Source organism: Trichoplusia ni, chromosome 25 (assembly GCF_003590095.1).
Source record: "Trichoplusia ni isolate ovarian cell line Hi5 chromosome 25, tn1, whole genome shotgun sequence".
Lineage (NCBI taxonomy): Eukaryota > Metazoa > Arthropoda > Insecta > Lepidoptera > Noctuidae > Trichoplusia > Trichoplusia ni.
In genome coordinates this window covers 2,429,184-2,446,949 of record NC_039502.1, presented here as the reverse complement: position 1 = coordinate 2,446,949, position 17,766 = coordinate 2,429,184, and the positions used below count along the sequence as shown (strand labels likewise).

The following is a 17,766-nucleotide window of genomic DNA, read 5'->3' as shown; positions in this document are numbered from 1 at the left end:
CGCTAGGGTCGGCGTTTCCGAGAATTAACGCCTGTATCGGTTTAGGGTGATCTTTTTTTAAGATAATATTTCAAAATTATGAATGAGGCGGCGCCTTTATTTATTTATCAGCAGGCACGCTTCACCACAGAAACATTGTGCGTTTAATTTAAAAACCGTTTCTATGCATTCAGCGGACATACAATTCATTTTTATATTACGTATTCAAAACAATTATATAACTATTTGCATCCGTCACTGTGTTCTTGAAAGCGCAATAAAAGCGTGTAATTTGGCAGCTGAAACCTACATTTTTATATAAAACAAAAAAAAACATTTGCAGAAAATTTACGTTTATAATAAAAACTGAATTGATGTCCGGGGTAATATCGCTTAATTTAGACGGCGACACACTGCTAATGTCACGGTCAATGCGATCCAATAGTAATCATTCGGCGAGTCATGTGTTATTGCGTATTCAAAAATACCTTATCAAGAAGACTTTAGTTCAATTTTATAGCTTGTTATTGCTTCCTAGTGTTTCTAAATATATAAAAAAGTATTGCGTTGTTATAAAAACAAGAGTTTTTTTTACTAAGTTCGCGTCCGCGGTAATACTCGTTTTTCCCGTTCCAATAGGCTTATCGAAGTAAAGTTCCACGTGTTAGTCTAGTTAACTATTAGTAAGCCAAATTTCATTATATGTTAAAGAGTAATAATCGTCATGTCTCAACACACATGTAATGTTAACTGAATTAGCTAATATAATATTGGGTCAAGTCTCATCTTTTTAATTTATGGTCTAGACAAATTGTTTTGTTTAAAGGTGACTTTGTTGGGACACACCCGTCAATACTTCAATCAATTGATGCTCGATTAATGTCAAATGGCTGGCATATTGCCGAATAACAATATGAAAATATTCGTCAACAGTATTCAACTAGAAAACAGGTTTATGAACAATTCTAAACTTGCTTGAAAAAAGAAAAAAACAGCAATATTTTCCTAATGCTATTTAAACTGCAACTAGTTGATTTTTATGATTTTCCTCTTATGTAAACTACTTTCCATGTTAACGGTTATTTTAAGCTTTATAAGGAAAACTCAAATGAAACTAAGTACTAACATTCAGTAAATAACCAATACTTACAGAGATGATATCTAACCGGAGAAGTGTCAGTAATTACGATGAAATTACAGCAATCGATTTGGAAATCCCCGGTTTTAATCAAAATGAAGTTATTTACGTGTTAACGCTGCCCGACCATTAAATGATGTTGCAGTTTATAAATTACATGCCCGTCACGGCTTTTGCCAGAAAAAGATTCGTTCCAAGTTAATTGATTGGTCGGCGTCAATACTTCACTCGTGTTTCAATCAATTAATTAAACCAGCGAAAGAGATTAGCTTACGGTGTCATGATGCACCACTGAGATAATGGTCTGTTATCTTTCATTGATGCTTTAGACTAGAATTGTTTTGACGGCTGTATAACGGCTACAGAAAGCAGGAGAGTGTTATGTAAGTTTTTGGAAAAATAACACAGAAATTATGCTTCACAAGAATATTACTGAATTAAGCGTGTACCATCACCTCATTACATTATTATTGGAGTTGTGAAAAAGCTACCAAACTCTGTACTGTGTAACAACTTTACACGCTGTCACATTTCTGCAAGCGGTATACAACATTACTAGAAGATGTTGAATATTCCGTCAGGTCTCGTATAACGATAGTGAATATAAGTAATCCGTAAATAAATTAGGGTGCTCATCCCATTTTACTCAAAAAATCTAGAACAAACAGTTTCTTTTCAGTCCCTAGAGTGTAATAATGTGTAAATGTAATGTGTCTGCTGCCCCATAAATAATCAGATTAATAAGTAATGTGTATTTTTTTAAAACGATAACCTAAGTCTAGCCTGCCTGTCAGCCTAATTAACGGCTATAACCTAAAAAAAACTAAATTAATAGTTAGTGTAATGAAGTAATTAATGTGTTCAGAACAGAGCTTTGTTTTAACAAATATCATAACTATGTAATTAGTTAATTAAGGATACAAATACACGAACACCTTTGTGCGGTTTTGAAACGTAATTAGGCTTACATGTCTGATCTCAAATATGGGGCTACGTACACATCTTTAAAGAAGGTTTTACTTCATTTATTTTTCATAACTAAACTCCTTTAAAGCGTTTCTGTAAGGTTTTCTTTCACCATTTGTCAATGGCGTCAGGACTATTAAATAAGTATGTGGTTTTGAATATCCAATCATTTCTCTGAATTGGTGTTTAAACCGCAATAAGTTGCTGAGGGTTTTTTATTACTTTTACCAACTATAAGTTATATTTATTACAGTTTTGTGTCATATAATGCCAGTCGATTCAAACGTTAAAAAGTAATCGATGTGAAGGGGTCGCTGTTTCCCCTTTTGACTACGGCATCACGGTGCATTGCTCATATGGGGAATCCCAAACAGACACTAATTTATCCACTAAACAATAGTAACATTTTTTTATGAAATACAAAGAGGTTTCACATTAATGAATAGGTTTTGCGAGGTAGACAGATAAGTATTCGGATTTCAAATAGATTGAAGAATTAAAGTGTCATCTGGGGTTACTGACTTAAAATTAAGTTATTAATCTTAGGAGATTGAGATACCATTGAATTCATCAACGTCATTCATTTAAGAGTAATCCTTGGCAGAGACTCTCTCACCATGTTTTGCTGTATTATGGAAAGTAGTGCAATTATATTGTGGTTTAGTTTAACACGCGTAATTGTGATAAAAAATACTTATAATAAAACTATTTGTAACAATAAAATACTCTTTATTCTTGTTTCGAATGGTTCTAAATATAAATACTTTCAGGCAACAAATGCAGCGTTCTGGGAAACATTAAAAACGTTTCAGTTATCTTTTTGGGGCAGTCTGTTATCTAAATCAAGTAAACAAGAAACTGTAGTTGTTACAAAATGAAGTTAATCAAATAAACAACAATGTCAAACATATTTTTGGTCTGTTTTACAAACTCATGTTGAAATTTTTTTATTGCATTTGTATCTATTAAAGTCTTGTGGTATTTCGAAAGTTTATCTTCATTCAATATTGTTAATAGCTTCGTTTTGTTTGCACATGTCATCTATACAGCTAACTTCAGTAATTACACTGAAGCAATTTAAGTTTGATCGAAAAACAACTAAGGCATGTAGCAGAATTACAATATTCATATTCATTTTTTAACTTTTATAGCGATCGTTATTGACGAGTAACACGAACTTGAAATAAGAATAGATACGAATGCGGGCAAAACCTTGTAAATTACAATGTAAAATAATTATTTATTACACATTCTATGTTATATAAACATTGTTTCATGTTATTGTAGATCCACATGTATCCTACGTCACTTAAGGTCGCGGGTCGCGCCCACAAAACTTAAAACAACGTGTTTAAGTACGTTCACAAAAAAAAACTAGTTATTTTTTTTATTCAAGGTCTTGTGTCAAGCTTTGTCATCAATGTGACATTATAAAAACTGGACACTGGCCGGTTATACAAATCACTTTTATAGTTTTTTTTTAATTTGTTTTTCGAACGAGTTAATCCGAATTCTTATTTTATAACATGGCTGAATAAAGTATTGACTATTAACATATACGATTTTTCCTTTAGTTAAATTTATTACCTTGCATTTGGTGTATTATTACTATTTATAGCATTATTAATCGTACATTTCCTTAATTAGTAAGCAATGTCTTTCCTGCTACTAAGTTATACTAAAACAATTTAGGAAGTGGTTACACTTTCCTTTTAATAAATTGAAATTATTTCTCAAAATTAAAAAAAAAATCCGTTATACTTTCTTCGAAATAAAGTACGAAATCGAAGTAATGTACTGTAGAGTACATTTGAAACATTTCTGCTATTGCAAAAGTACTCATTTATTTCGAAGAAAGTATAACGGATTTTTTTTGTATTTTTTTATTCGAGTAAATTTTGAATGCGGTTTGGAAAGATACTTTTGAAAGATGCTCTTTATAATTACTTATGGTACTATTATTAAATTAAAAAAACATACTGTACTAGTAGCCCACAGTGTACTTGTGAACTATTGTAATTATCTCTTGCATAGTTGTCTGATGTCTGTTAGAGATAATCCCAAAAACTACTGAAGCGATTTCGATTAAAACGTTGTGGAAATAAAGGCGGTGTAGAGATATTGTAGTTGTTTCGCTTCTGCGCAAGTGAAGTCACGATTAAGAGATAGTCGGAAATAAAATTTTGCATTAACATTTATTTATGCGATATTCATGCCCGCATGCATATGAATTGTTTTCGTTTTCCTTCAACACTTTATCCCTTATGCTGTGAACTGTTAAAGAGGTTTTACATTTTAGCTGAACCAAATAACTTTAATGTTTAAATCTTTGAATCGTAACTCTTTACAATTTATCATAATAAATAAATAAAACAATATATTATATATCAATGTATTGTTTTTTTACTTTGTATACATATTAATGAGCGTAATTATACGTTAAATTTCACACTTCATTGGTATTTAGTACGAAACACCGGTTTGGAAATATATGCCGGATACCAAGTATTGTGGCTTGTGCAAAAACGATATCGCATTATATTGTTATTTACAAAGACCGATACAACTCTTCAATTCAATTTTACAATTTTTTTGGCACATGTCCTATTTATTTACGAACGCTCGAACAATATATGAATTTTCAAAAAACGTAAACCAATTGACACAAAAATAGTGATCGCATGTTCAAATGTTTTTATAACTTTCTATTATTTTGTAACATGAGAATGAAGTTTAGAATATAGGTGTGAACGTTTCATGAACCAAAAATAGTTGCGTGCGCGCATCCTAGCGTCTCGTGTGTAAAAATAAAGCTGGGACTAGACGAGCCTAGATGTCACTCACCCGAGACCCACGTGAATCACGGTGAATGAGTACTGGATAAAACGCACAAATTCAGACAAGTAAATATATATATTTAATCTATGTACGAACCTTGACCAATACGTATGTAGAATGCTCCGTAGCGCCGGCTAATTAACATCCACACGAATGATACACACGCGCTTCTTGAATTTTATATCACAGCTTTAGCTAACTCGTATGAGATTTCTTTCCGCACATTTATTTGATTTTTTTTAAGTTTTATTTATGATTGGCCGTAATTTCTTATCGAACGTGTTGACGCGTGCCTCCGTCACCGGTTGCGAGAGTACTAAGCGGCGGCGCCCGCTCGCTGCCATGTTTAAAAGCACACGCCAGTTCGCTTCGATAAAAAAATCGAATAGGATTTCAGTGCTGAGCTCCGTATTGTTTACACTACGCCGGTGATAGGTTAAGTATACAGGATTTCGAGATTAGCTTTTGCATAACAAATACTTACATAGGTAGAGGTAATTATGCAGTTTGTGGTTAATAATAGTGACTTGCTTTAATAAATTGTAATTTGAAATAAGAAGGCATTAGGTCAATTAATTAACTGATAAATTGTTGCGATTCATGTAACCATTTGCAATTGAAAATTGATTATATGAAACTTTTAGCAGAGTTTGACTCTACTTAAAATTATTTTTTTAAGTTTAAGTTTTTAAGACAACATTTTTCACCGATTACTTGTATGTAATTTTTATTGGTAATTGTGGAGAAGGAAGTTTTATATTTTAAAACGTACCCTGAAAATAATATTGCAAGTACTTTTTTAATGTAAGACTCTACATTAAAAAAGTACTTCCCTACTTTAAATGTGTTAATTTTAAATATTTTCAATGAGTAACGAATACTGTTATCTAAAAATTATATTTTTCATTTAAACATATTATTATCAAATGGTGGAAAAATATTTAGTTACAGCGGTTTCGTTATCGGAACGGAACTTGATAAGTATCTCGACAAAAAATAAAGCTACAAAAATGTTGCAAGGCTGTTATAACATTCAGTTAAATTGTAACCTTTAGATAAATACTTTAATATTTTATTGTTGTACTTGTAAATATTTATGATTAATTCTTTTTTTTTATTACTGGTCAGCAAAATGGGTTAAATTCCTGTCAAAACTTTTAGCAGTTTAATTGTTTTTCGGCGAAGTTGTCCTTGGATTTGAATTCCTTTATTTTTGTTTATATCATAGGTTGATAAGAAAACCCTTCCAAAACTGTAGACTAGAATTACAATACCTAACCTACGTCGGTCTTAAACACTTTGATGGCCTAGATGATGATACTTCGAATTAGTACACAAAACTTAAAAAACATGGAAATAAAATCACTTTTCGACATAAGCTCGAAAAAATTTCACTTGTCCACTGAGCCAGATCATGGTAAGTACTTAGGTAATTAGTAGATAGCCTTAATTTTTCAGTGGGCTGTTGACCGAGCCTATTATCGTACGCACTAAACTTAGCAGGCTATAGTTAGGTGTTCTGTTACGGTTGGCACATGAAATTAGATCACGCAGGTGGAACAATTACCTCCTACGAAATTATTCTTAAAATAGCCTGTCGTTTGTTGACTCACGAGGTTTTTAGATATTGGAGAGTGAATAAATTTTGTTCACATCAAGCACTAAATAATAATAAAAAATAACGACTCCAACACTGAGCGAATTAAGACGAATTGCAGATTTTTTTGTGAAGATTCCAATTGCATGCGTAAGGCAAGGTGCTTTGACACAAGTGTTTGTGTGATTTGTGAAGATCATATAAATACTTATCTATGAGTAGATCGAACTCGCAAGAATTCGGTATGGTGCAGTCGGCAATGTCCGAAAGCTTGAAATGCTGTAGGTACTCGTCAATTATACGGATTATATACGCATGTCAGTGTACACGAAGATACTTCACTTTTTATGTTGATGGTAGTCACATGACTTCAAAAACAAAGCGACCTGATTCAGTTTTAGATGTATCTAAACACGACACGCTTTCTCGCATGACACATGTTATAGAAACGTCAAATCCGATAAAAATCGATCAACTGTAGTCCCCTGTATATTTAACTAGATGTCCTATGTGTGCGGTTGGTCCGTACTGTCCGTAGATGGGTGACCATCTTTGTCATAACGAGTTCCTCCGTGTTTCGGAAGGCACGTTAAATTGTGGGTCCCGGCTGTTATTCCTACATCTTTAACAGTCGTTACAGGTACTCGGAAGCTTGAAAAGTCTGACAAACAGTCTAACCAAGGGGTAGCGCGTTGCCTAGGTAACTGGGTAGAGGAAGTCAGATAGGCAGTCGCTCCTTGTAAAACACAGGTAGTTAGCTGAAACCGGTTAGACTGGAAGCCGACCCCAACATAGTTGAGAAAAGGCCAATGATGTTCTATGTGTTAATCCGGGTCATAAATTATCCGTGTACCAAGTTTCATCTAAATCCGTTCAATAGTTTTTGCGTGAAAGAGGAACAAACAGATACATTAATTAATTACTAGGATATTAGTGGGATTAAGCGCAAACTCTTACACGGATTACGTACTATGCATAATTGTTAAATAATATAAATAGAATCTAAAATCTTTAGTTTTTTTTTTACCTTAACATGTTTGGTCTATTTAGTTTAGGTAACAAGTATCTAAAATGAACATATTTATTATAGTTACATATAACATCGAACCGGTAGTAGAGCTACTTGTTGATTAATTAGTATACAATATACTTTAAATTGTGTTTAGTAGAGCATAACAATCGGCCTAAACTATAAAAACGAGACTGCTACACATTTGTACTACGCGAACTTATACATAGGGTGTTCTATATTCGTTCAAATAATAATGCGCTATATAATGTTTTTAACATTACCGGACGAAAGTGATAGAGTTGCTGCCATTCCCGCTGAAGTCAATAGAATTTTAGAAAATGTTTTCGCTCTGTTTTACACCCCTAATTTCCGTTTTATTGTGTTTAATAAGCAACAAGACCACATAAACGGTACCATACGGTTTAAGTTAAAGCAGAGGTACAATTAGCAATTGTTTTGTTTTTTATTCTTTTAAAATTACTAGATATAGCAATTTTACTACCCATGTAAGCGCATCTTTATTAAAGAATATTTTTTGTCACCAAATACTTTCTTGCTCATAAAAAGTGTGGTGTCACAAGCGAGCAGTATGTTATGTGGGGCGTGAACGACAAGTGACGAGACATGCCAATTAATCAATTATGCATGCCATAGGTATGGCATTATGATTGGTGACTCAAAAAGTAAACATTCATTTGCTGTTAGATATTAGTATGTTCTACATTCTCGAGAACGAACGAGAAGATCTTCAAGTTGACTTAAATTAAAATTAAAAGAAAAAAATACTCAACTTTTACAAATAATAATCAACGTTTACCTAAAAATATGAATTTTTAGGTAAACGTTGATATTAAGTGTACGAGTATTTGGTCAAAGTCTTTTAAATGACTGACATTAAACTTAATTAGGAACAAGTTCTATTCTATAATTATCGTTTCGTCTAAAATAAAAATAAACAAGTAAAACCAGTTGTTTAACAACTTGTAAATGTCCTTCGAAGTTATTACGTGTTTTTTAAAACAGTGCAGGAATCTCGTTGATGTCTTTTGTAACGCAGCCTTATGAATGCGTTGATTTTTGTGTCATTTCCGTATATTTCTCTTTAAGTCTTTTTTAATTGTGTATTATTGCGGGAAGAGGAAATAGGATGGTGTAATGTAAAGGTCTTGTTTCGTTTTTTTATTGTTTTTCTTATGAAACTGTTAACTCACCTGTACTCTAAGAATTTCAATAAAAAGCTATAGAATGTTGTTCATATGCAGATTGCTTAGTTTTCTCATTATTATTTATTTACTTAATAATGTTCCGGTCTGTTCGATTTGTTTTCCTGTTGTAATGCTTGTGACGTGGATTGTTTCTACCAAATCCTTATTAATTAAAACAAAAAATAATACAGATTTTTGTGCCACGCCTCGATATGTGTGTAACAATCATCGATCACAATAATATATTCATTAGATCTCAATCTAAACACAAATTTCCTGTAACATTAAAATTAAGTAACAAGACAAGTTACGTAGCATCCATTACGAATACTTCAATTACCATTGATTACCATGAACGTTACCATATTACCATGATTGGTATGCGCATCATCTCGTATGCTCAAAGGTCCAGAAGCTCGTGACTGGCTCGCATCAGTATTCTATGGGCATATGTGAGTTTATAGTGATGCGACCTCTTGGCGTGCGAACGTTTATGCCAAGTTGAGATCCTACTACGATATCTTAAAGTAAGATTTGCAGGCGTGTAAGAGAGACGCCGCTCTACGTTATTAGTGCGCTGTCTTGCTCCCACAGTGGTAACGTTCTGCTAAAGCGCTGGTATTTGTAGGTACCGAAATTGGCAGAAACTTGTTTAGATTTACACTTTTATAAGGGAGTTATTATTTAAGTCCTTACCCTAAGGGCGAAAACGGAAACTTATTACCTTTTTCCTAGGCCTTAATGTACGGTACCTAGTGTTGCGAATCCGATTCGTACTTGAGTTGTTTTTTTTTTTTATTTCATCATAAGGTGAGCCCGAAAAGTGGCTTATTGAATGAAGCATAACTTGATGAATTCGTTACAAAACGGGAGCACTTTTGTGACAAACACTAAGCAAAGGAATGTTCATTTTCGGTGTTAACCTATGTGTCTAAACTTCAGCAAACACCTTGACAAAAATTAAAATAAAAGAAGCTTGGTGTAATTTACCCCATACCAAGTTCACTATTTCAATAAGGAAATATTTTTATTTCATATAGTTACAAACATATAGGCTAAACAACAGTTAGCAGTTTGGGTAGATGTCTCCACTTTTAAGGCGATAATGTTCTAATTACAAGAACATGAAATAAAATGTGTTTTATTAGTAAAGGAAATTACATTAATATTCAAAGATTCTAGGGCATACCCAATTTCAGATAATATGTGAAAGTTTTAATTGCTTCGACATGGTAACATTGAATTACAAATTACTAAGAAAACATATAGTTTCAGTTTGCCTTCCGCTACGTCTTTAACTTGACTATAATCATTATGGGTTGTTGGCTGGGTCTCTGGTAGGTGTTACAAACGGTAATTACAGAATGCCAATAGGAAGGAAGCCAAGTATGTGTAAATTAGCAAACCAAGTTGTATTTCACAATAATCAATAAACAACTATTAAATGGACGCTATGTTTAATTAAATCGCGTAGAGACGTTGTTACGATGCAGTTATTACACCATATATGGTATTCTAGTATTTTATATAAGTATAAATTTATATATATGAAGCTTTATAACTTTTGAAACCATTCGTATAGTTGGTAAAGAAAAGCACAGAAAAACAAAATGTCAACACTTAGGTATGTGCCGTCTTAATAATTTTAAACAAAAGTTAAATATTTACCTACCAGATGTCACCACGCGTGTCTTTTAAATATTGATTTTTATTGCTTAGACTGCCAATGTTTATACTAATGAAACAAAGTTAAAAAACAATAGAAACTTTCGGTTTTTGGTTAGACATCATATCCCTTACACAGGGCAATAAGCCGATGCCAAAAAAAAAGAATATCCGCAACAGATGGTACTAAGGTCGCATATTGACAACCGGCAATATCAATGAGTCACATCGGCTGTATACGGGCGTACCATTTCATCTCAGTAAGGTTGTTGCGGTTGTAGAAGTGAGATAGCGAACTACACGGTGTAGAGCGACATCCCTCTTTTACAACTGTAACAATCTACTCGTTAAATTGGGGGTAAGCCCCCAATTCTGTATCAGTCTGTCGCACTCTGACATGATACAGGCTATTTTAGGTATTAAATAGTTTTCACTTACGAATATTGATCAAAATATAAATTATCCCGTTTGGTAACTGAAATAGTGAAGAAAAGCCCGAAATGCGAAATAATTAGTCTCTATTTTAAATAGCTTCAGTCCTCTCATTCACATCACGTCTCAAATGAAATCTCACAATGAGTGAACGAATCAATGACATTCCTATTGCTATTATATCTACGTATATTTAGGTATCTACTAACATGGATAACAAGTAGGTAAGTCTAAAAATACGCCTTAGAGTACACAAATTACAAATGTGTCAAAAATGACAGCTTCTGGCGATATTATGTTCAAATTGTCATACCTTTGTTAACATTATATGTATGGCTAATCAATCAGAGTAATCATAACAATGAATTGTTCATATAACATCTGAACGTATTGTAAATAACTGTGGAATTTTTAAAGAGGTGTGTTATTAGCTCTTGCTTGTACTTCGTATATAAAAGTAGAAGAATTTTTGTTTAGACTCGTTCATTTAACTTAAAATATACTTTAATTTTATTAAGCGCCTAGTCTATATACTTACCAGACTATGACATAGTATATTGATTAGTTTCCAACTGACAAACCGATAAAAAGATACCTTTTTTTTTAAAGTGGTGTGTTATTTTTTTGTTTAAATTTATATTCAACTAAGCGCCTAAAGAATTTTCCTCTATCGATAATTTAAACAGTGAAATATTGGCAAACAAGCCTAAACCAATCTCTACAGGAAAGGAAAACACAATGCAACTATTTTTCCTGCGCAGTGCACAAATGCGCATTTTGTTTTCCCTAAGGCAACATAGTGCTGAGGAAATGTCTAGAGACGTGCAAATGCAGGAATACTGATGATGCATTCCCACCTTGACATTGTTTTGTTGCCAAACTGATTTAAGCAGAGTTTCCGCGATTCAGCTGGCAAGGGACGACCTTTTTTGATCGATTGTTGATTTCGAGAGACTTTCTGCTTTCCTTAAACTTGGTATAAATTATTGATTAATAAGATGAGGTACTTATAATTGTGTTGATAAACTAGAGTATTTGAGTATAAATATTATAGTAATTTAACGCAAATGTTGAAGACGTTGCACGGTTATTCAGGTTGAGTTCAAACGGGCCTCGACCACCATCGAGGTGGGCGACCGTAAGGAAACATCCCCCGCCCAACCAAAAAATAGACTTTTACAACGAAGGTCTACTAGTTGAAGCCCATAAACATAATAAATTTTCTCTGAGCCTACCAATCATGAAGTCTGAAAATAGATAGTTCGAGTAAAATCTCTTCAGACTTTCCTCCTGCAAAAGGAAAACATGAAACAATATTTACTAAACATTACTATTCAGAAGTACGGCCTTCCGGATATTGAAGAATTCACGGAAAATCATCGTTCTGAATTGATAAGAGGTAAATAGGATTGTATTATAACCTTATTTTACAAATCCTTTTTAAGAAAAGTTTACAGTACGTCGTAGTCCAACATCGAACTATGAAAAATTACCCTTTCTCTTTAAAATTTCTATAAAGTAAACTTCGATTATTTTTTACTTATAGTTTACACTGTCCAAAGCCTCACATTTAATTAAGAATTGTGCATATATAAATTAAAACTTAACTTTGAATGTAAATCTGTGTTAAATTAAGCCACTATGTTTTATATCCCTTTAAGAAACAAACGTTGTTTTTTTAAACTTCTGTTATATACATAGTTTGTCAAAAGTAGGTTAAATACCATAATTACTAGAAGGAATCGATAATAATAACAATTAAAATAACGATAAATTTATACCGCTCAAGTAGCGGTACATTCAATTCGAAAATAAATAAAACAAAAACTGAAAACTAGTCCAAGTGTGTCATAATAATTAAATAAAGTCTTATCTTCATTAAATTAGTTACATAATACGCAGTTTGAATACACCTTTTAGTTCTGTTCGTTTTGTATTCACTAATTTGTCAAAATATATCTTATTTGAAAGTCTGCACACTACAGTGCTTTGCTAATTTTTTTCTTCTTCCTGTATGTTTACTTGGCTTAAGGGTGTTTTTGTTGAAATTATTAGTGTAAGACAATACTCTCCACGATGACGCACAGAACAGTCTGATTCCTTCAAGGATAGCCTCCTCGCCTCCTGTTACATATTAGAGTATACTTATTTGCTGGCATAACCTGTTTATCGTGCAACTTCAAACATTTCTATCAAATTAAGGAAACCGTTTGTCACTGGAAGTTACCTCTGGAAGTTTCTTCTGTATATTTCCATTCAGATCCATGTTCTTACAAATCTCATAAATTATTGAGATAAAGATTAAGTATCGGATAATCTCATTCCCACGATGACTCGCTCAAATGTATCTTTCAATACGATAAATGCTTAATTATTTCAAATAAAACCTATAAAAACGTGTGTCTGAATTAATAATTATAATTTGTAAAACAAATTAGATCTAGTTCTCGTGGATATGATAATGTTTATTCTAAGAATGTATTCATTTGTTTAATTTTATGAAGATGAAGATAGAGAGCATTTAAACATTATATAATTTTGGTTTTCTTTTAATTTTATCTGCCAAAAGGTAGTAGCCAAAAGGTTGCCTAGTATATGCGAACGGTCTAAGAGAACGAGTTTTAAAACTATGTTATGTATGATGTATTCATTAGACAATTAATTTAATATTATTGTTATTTATGCCTTGTAAATAATCCATTAATATCTAAAATAGCTGGATTTCTTTTCCGGTAAGACTCTAGTCTCGTAAGGTAAATCCAGCCATAATGTCTATCCCTTAGCTTTTCATTAGGCTAGCCGGTAGGGAGGTGTTTAAATACCAAGTAAAAGCTGTAATATAAAGAAAAGTATAAACAATCCTACAAAGCATTAACCTTACAAATCTGAGCGTATAAACAAAGAATGCGAGATAATGCGCTCTGCAATTAAGAGGACGAAAATAGAACGACGCATGCGCAGCTTCTGGACTCCAGGGAGCGTGCTATCTAGAAACTGTATTGTGTCAGTTGTGCGAGAGGGACAACGCTCTATGTCGTCTGGCGTTCTGTCTCGCTTCCATGACTCCTCCAGTTTTACTTGAAAAGTTGGTGGTAGATCAGGAATGCAAGGTTTTGTAATATTTTTTAAGTCTACTATACAGAAACTAAGCAGATTACACTTTACTGGTTTTTAATCTATTTGCCTTGAGATTAGTGATAAACAGTGAGGTAAGATGATGAGATTAAACTAGATATTTCGATGATAAAGAAAATATATAAAATGTTCTACATCCTCTGCATTTTTATATATTTTATTTTATTAAAATATAGTTACAATAGACGTCACTTGAAAATGGAACCCTTATGTATTAATACATCCTAATTCGAGACTAACTGGCAATGTTTAGCTTGTTAACAATATTTTATTTACACTTGAAATAGACAGATAATGGTAATTAGGTTGGTAAACACTATTGGCTGTCATTACGTAAAATATCAAGTTAGGAACTTGAGTTCCTGAAAATAATAAAGCGTTCTAAGTATTCTAGGTACTCTGTAAAGTTTGAACCATCAGATTATTTGTGATTGACATTCCAAAGCACAATCAAACATCGCCATATTATGTCAGATCAAAGCAACTTCCCTAAGAAACAATTAGTAACTGAGTGAAACTAAAGCTAAACTTAAAAGAATGGAAAAATATAAATTTCATGAGTTTCTGAATAAATAAAACATAGCTCCGAATAATTCACGTTAAGTATTATCCCACGGATTAATGATAATTGGCGTCCTCATTATGCACACGATTACGAAATAAAATAAAACTTTTCAATTACAGTTTTCTCAACGCGTGACTGTTATAATCTTGATAAGTTAAGGAAAACCTTACATCTTTGCTGATGAGGTTATAACTCTACGATTATTATTATTTTTTAATATTATTGCCCGTGTTCATTTTATGTTTGGAAACATATGTTTGGCATCTATCTTCCATTTATCCCGTATAATCAACTGCCCAGTTGAACGGAGAAGTCGCTCTATACCCTTTCACACTTAAACAATGCAATTCAATATTATTAATAAGTATGAGCTGTCGGATCTGGTGACTAATAAACCAAAAATGTTCCGTAATACGTAATTTAATTAAGTATTGAGATATTCGACGGTTAACTGCAGTTTATCGCTATTTTCTAAAGGTCATGACCCGATCATAAGTAAACGCAATATAAGCATCATAATCTGGACGCGGAATAAGGTATTACCCGTATATCTATAGTTTTTGATTTATGCGTCTATTTGATTAATACTGAAATGAATAAATATTAAATCTGTATCTCATTAATGAACCAGTTAAAAACCCCCGGTACCGGCAAAGAACTGATTTAAATTATTTACTTAAACTTTCATGTACATAATACTTAATTTTCAAATACTTAATTATGTCGAATAAGATTAAGCTTTAATTTTTTGTGGGATCTAGTCGATTCTTTCGCATGAAGCTGGCCTCGGCTAGCCATAGACCGAGATAAATGAAAGGAGGGAACGGACGCTTTTGGCCTACAGTGGGACTCTCCCGCTTCCCTTCCAATGGCTGATCATAATAAGATATTGTGTTAAATGTATGTGTAGTGCGTTATATTTGCTTTAAGCTGAAAGGTGTGTCCAAATTTTACTGTCTAAAACCCACCCATGTTTCTTCTTTTGTCCTTGCCTTCCGGCCAATCCGCTGCCCTGGCTGGCATCAGCTGTAATGAGCCCTCTTAGTTATTAGATCCCTAAGTCAGTATCTACATTGATAGCATACGGAACATTCATCGAGTAAGCAAATTGTAAAATCTGATGAATCGAATATTGTGACGTTGGAACTGCTAACGTCAATGTTATTTGTTTACTATTAGAGTTCACATTTGAAATGTAAGCAGTTTCGTCATCACTCCTAATATATCAATGAATTCTGAAGTTCTTAATTCATATCCACCGTTTTTATTAACTGCGAGAAATCTAAATACTGAATATTAGTTTTTCATAATAGCTTCAGGTTTTCGGCGGAATCATTTCAAATCTGATATTATAATAAAATAGTAAGTTCATTTATTGATAGACCATTACTAAGGTGAACTTCAGAATTGATAAAATATTGCAACTACCTCAAAAAAGGAAGGACCTTTCAAAACTTCATTATGTAATTTTTAAATTACGCAAATATTTTTTTTCGGAACTCATGAAAACCTCTTCTTAAACACATTATTTGAAAACAATGCTTTTAACGATTTAACAATTATCGTAATTATCTAGTTTTGTTGGTATTTCCTTTTTAAAATAATTAAATTTCCTTCATGAAAAACAATAATCGACAATTAAATGAATATTTTTATTTACAAGGAAATAATTACTGCACTTCACTGTCGGATTATTTAATTAATTACAAAAAGATGTAACGTCGAGAATTATAATTAATTTAGGTACATATTTTTCGTGTAGGTTCTGTTCTTATTATAAAATCTTTGATTGTCAGTCTGCTGCGAGGGAATATTTCAACAATTTGAGCCAAGACAGTTTAATTTAAAAATATACTACTTTTTCTTTAATAGGCTTAGCCCGCCACACAATCTCGTCATTGGAACTCCTTGCTCTCTTGTCTGCAAACTTTCTTAACGGAGCTCCCAAATCGTGAAGTTGCATTTGACCATTATGCCAAACCTCTTACCGAAAATCTCTGCCTTCTAATATCTGGAAACTTTCCGCCTTCTCTTAGTGATATAATTTCAGGTGTGGAACTGGGACAGCGCTCTACACGGCGCAGAGCTGCTTCTCTTTTTGATACCTCCAAAAGTATTCCTTAAAGAGGTGGTTGGGGATCCTCCAGTCGCATCTAGCCTCTTCATAGCCGGACTGACAGACCGCTTGGCCGGACATTTGGGCAAAATAGCCGGACTTCCTACATTGTCGAGGTTTTGACTTTTGAGTTTAATATGAACGGCAAAAATTGTTTGTAAAATCAAGCTTTTTTATTATTTCCAAATTCAAAGTGAAAAATACAAAAAAATACTACAAGCCACTCTTAGGGCGAACACGCAACCAAAAAGCCTATCTAAGTCCGATTTTACAAGCCTTTGTCGAATCTTTGAATTCGTTCGCTTCCCAAAGCACATATTGATTTGGGAAAACACAAAAATTATAACGAAGTCGTCCGAAAACAAATCACGATCGTCAGTTATTATTTTACATTATCATCACGATGATTTTAATGTTCACATTTAACTTGTCCATCTATTGTGTGTATAACAATAGGCTTCAACATGTAGGTACAGTGAAATGCAGAATACTGCTAACATTTACATTGAGAACTTAGTATGTTATTTCTGTTTTTGTTGTTTTTTTTGTAAGTATTTGTTACTACAAACGTGTGGTTGATTGTACTTACAACCCGTGTGGTCGGAACTACGGTTCCGGTTGTAGATACCTCATAATAGCGGAAATGATGTGGTTATGTTTTACATACTAACCTTGCCCCTGTGTTGACGGATTTGGCCAATTGATAATCTATAGAAAAAGTGTAAATCATATTCAATCTGTGGTCATTCACGACTTAAAAGGTAGATAGCCTAATGTAAGCTATGGATAACGGTGTGAGTTTCACATTTATATTATAATATTTTTAGTTATATTAATTACGCAAATACAATGTGTAACTGTTTGTTTGTCCCAAATAATTAAATAAATAATTAAAAGCTTTCATTTATTCGGACGTCAAACATCGTGTATGGAGCATGGTTGAACCATCAACCTGTGTAGTTAATTTTAGTATTTTATTTATTAAACCTGCATATCACATACTGTTCTATAAATATAAATAAAATTTAACCTTTTGATATAGTGACTCAATTATGAAGAATGTAGAGGAAAAAGCATAAATATTAATTGTTTTCCAGATATCAAACAGGATGTAGATT

General features: G+C 32.8%; 1 protein-coding gene across 1 annotated transcript in view; it reads right to left on the bottom strand.

Annotated features, from left to right (window-relative positions):
- Positions 1–5,246, bottom strand: part of LOC113505376 — a 35,779-nt gene extending 30,533 nt beyond the window's left edge. Inside the window, exon 1 of the mRNA XM_026888042.1 lies at positions 5,018–5,246. The gene's annotated coding sequence lies outside the window, so the exon portion shown is untranslated. The remainder of the gene's footprint in view (positions 1–5,017) is intronic.
- Positions 5,247–17,766: the final 12,520 nt, after the last annotated feature.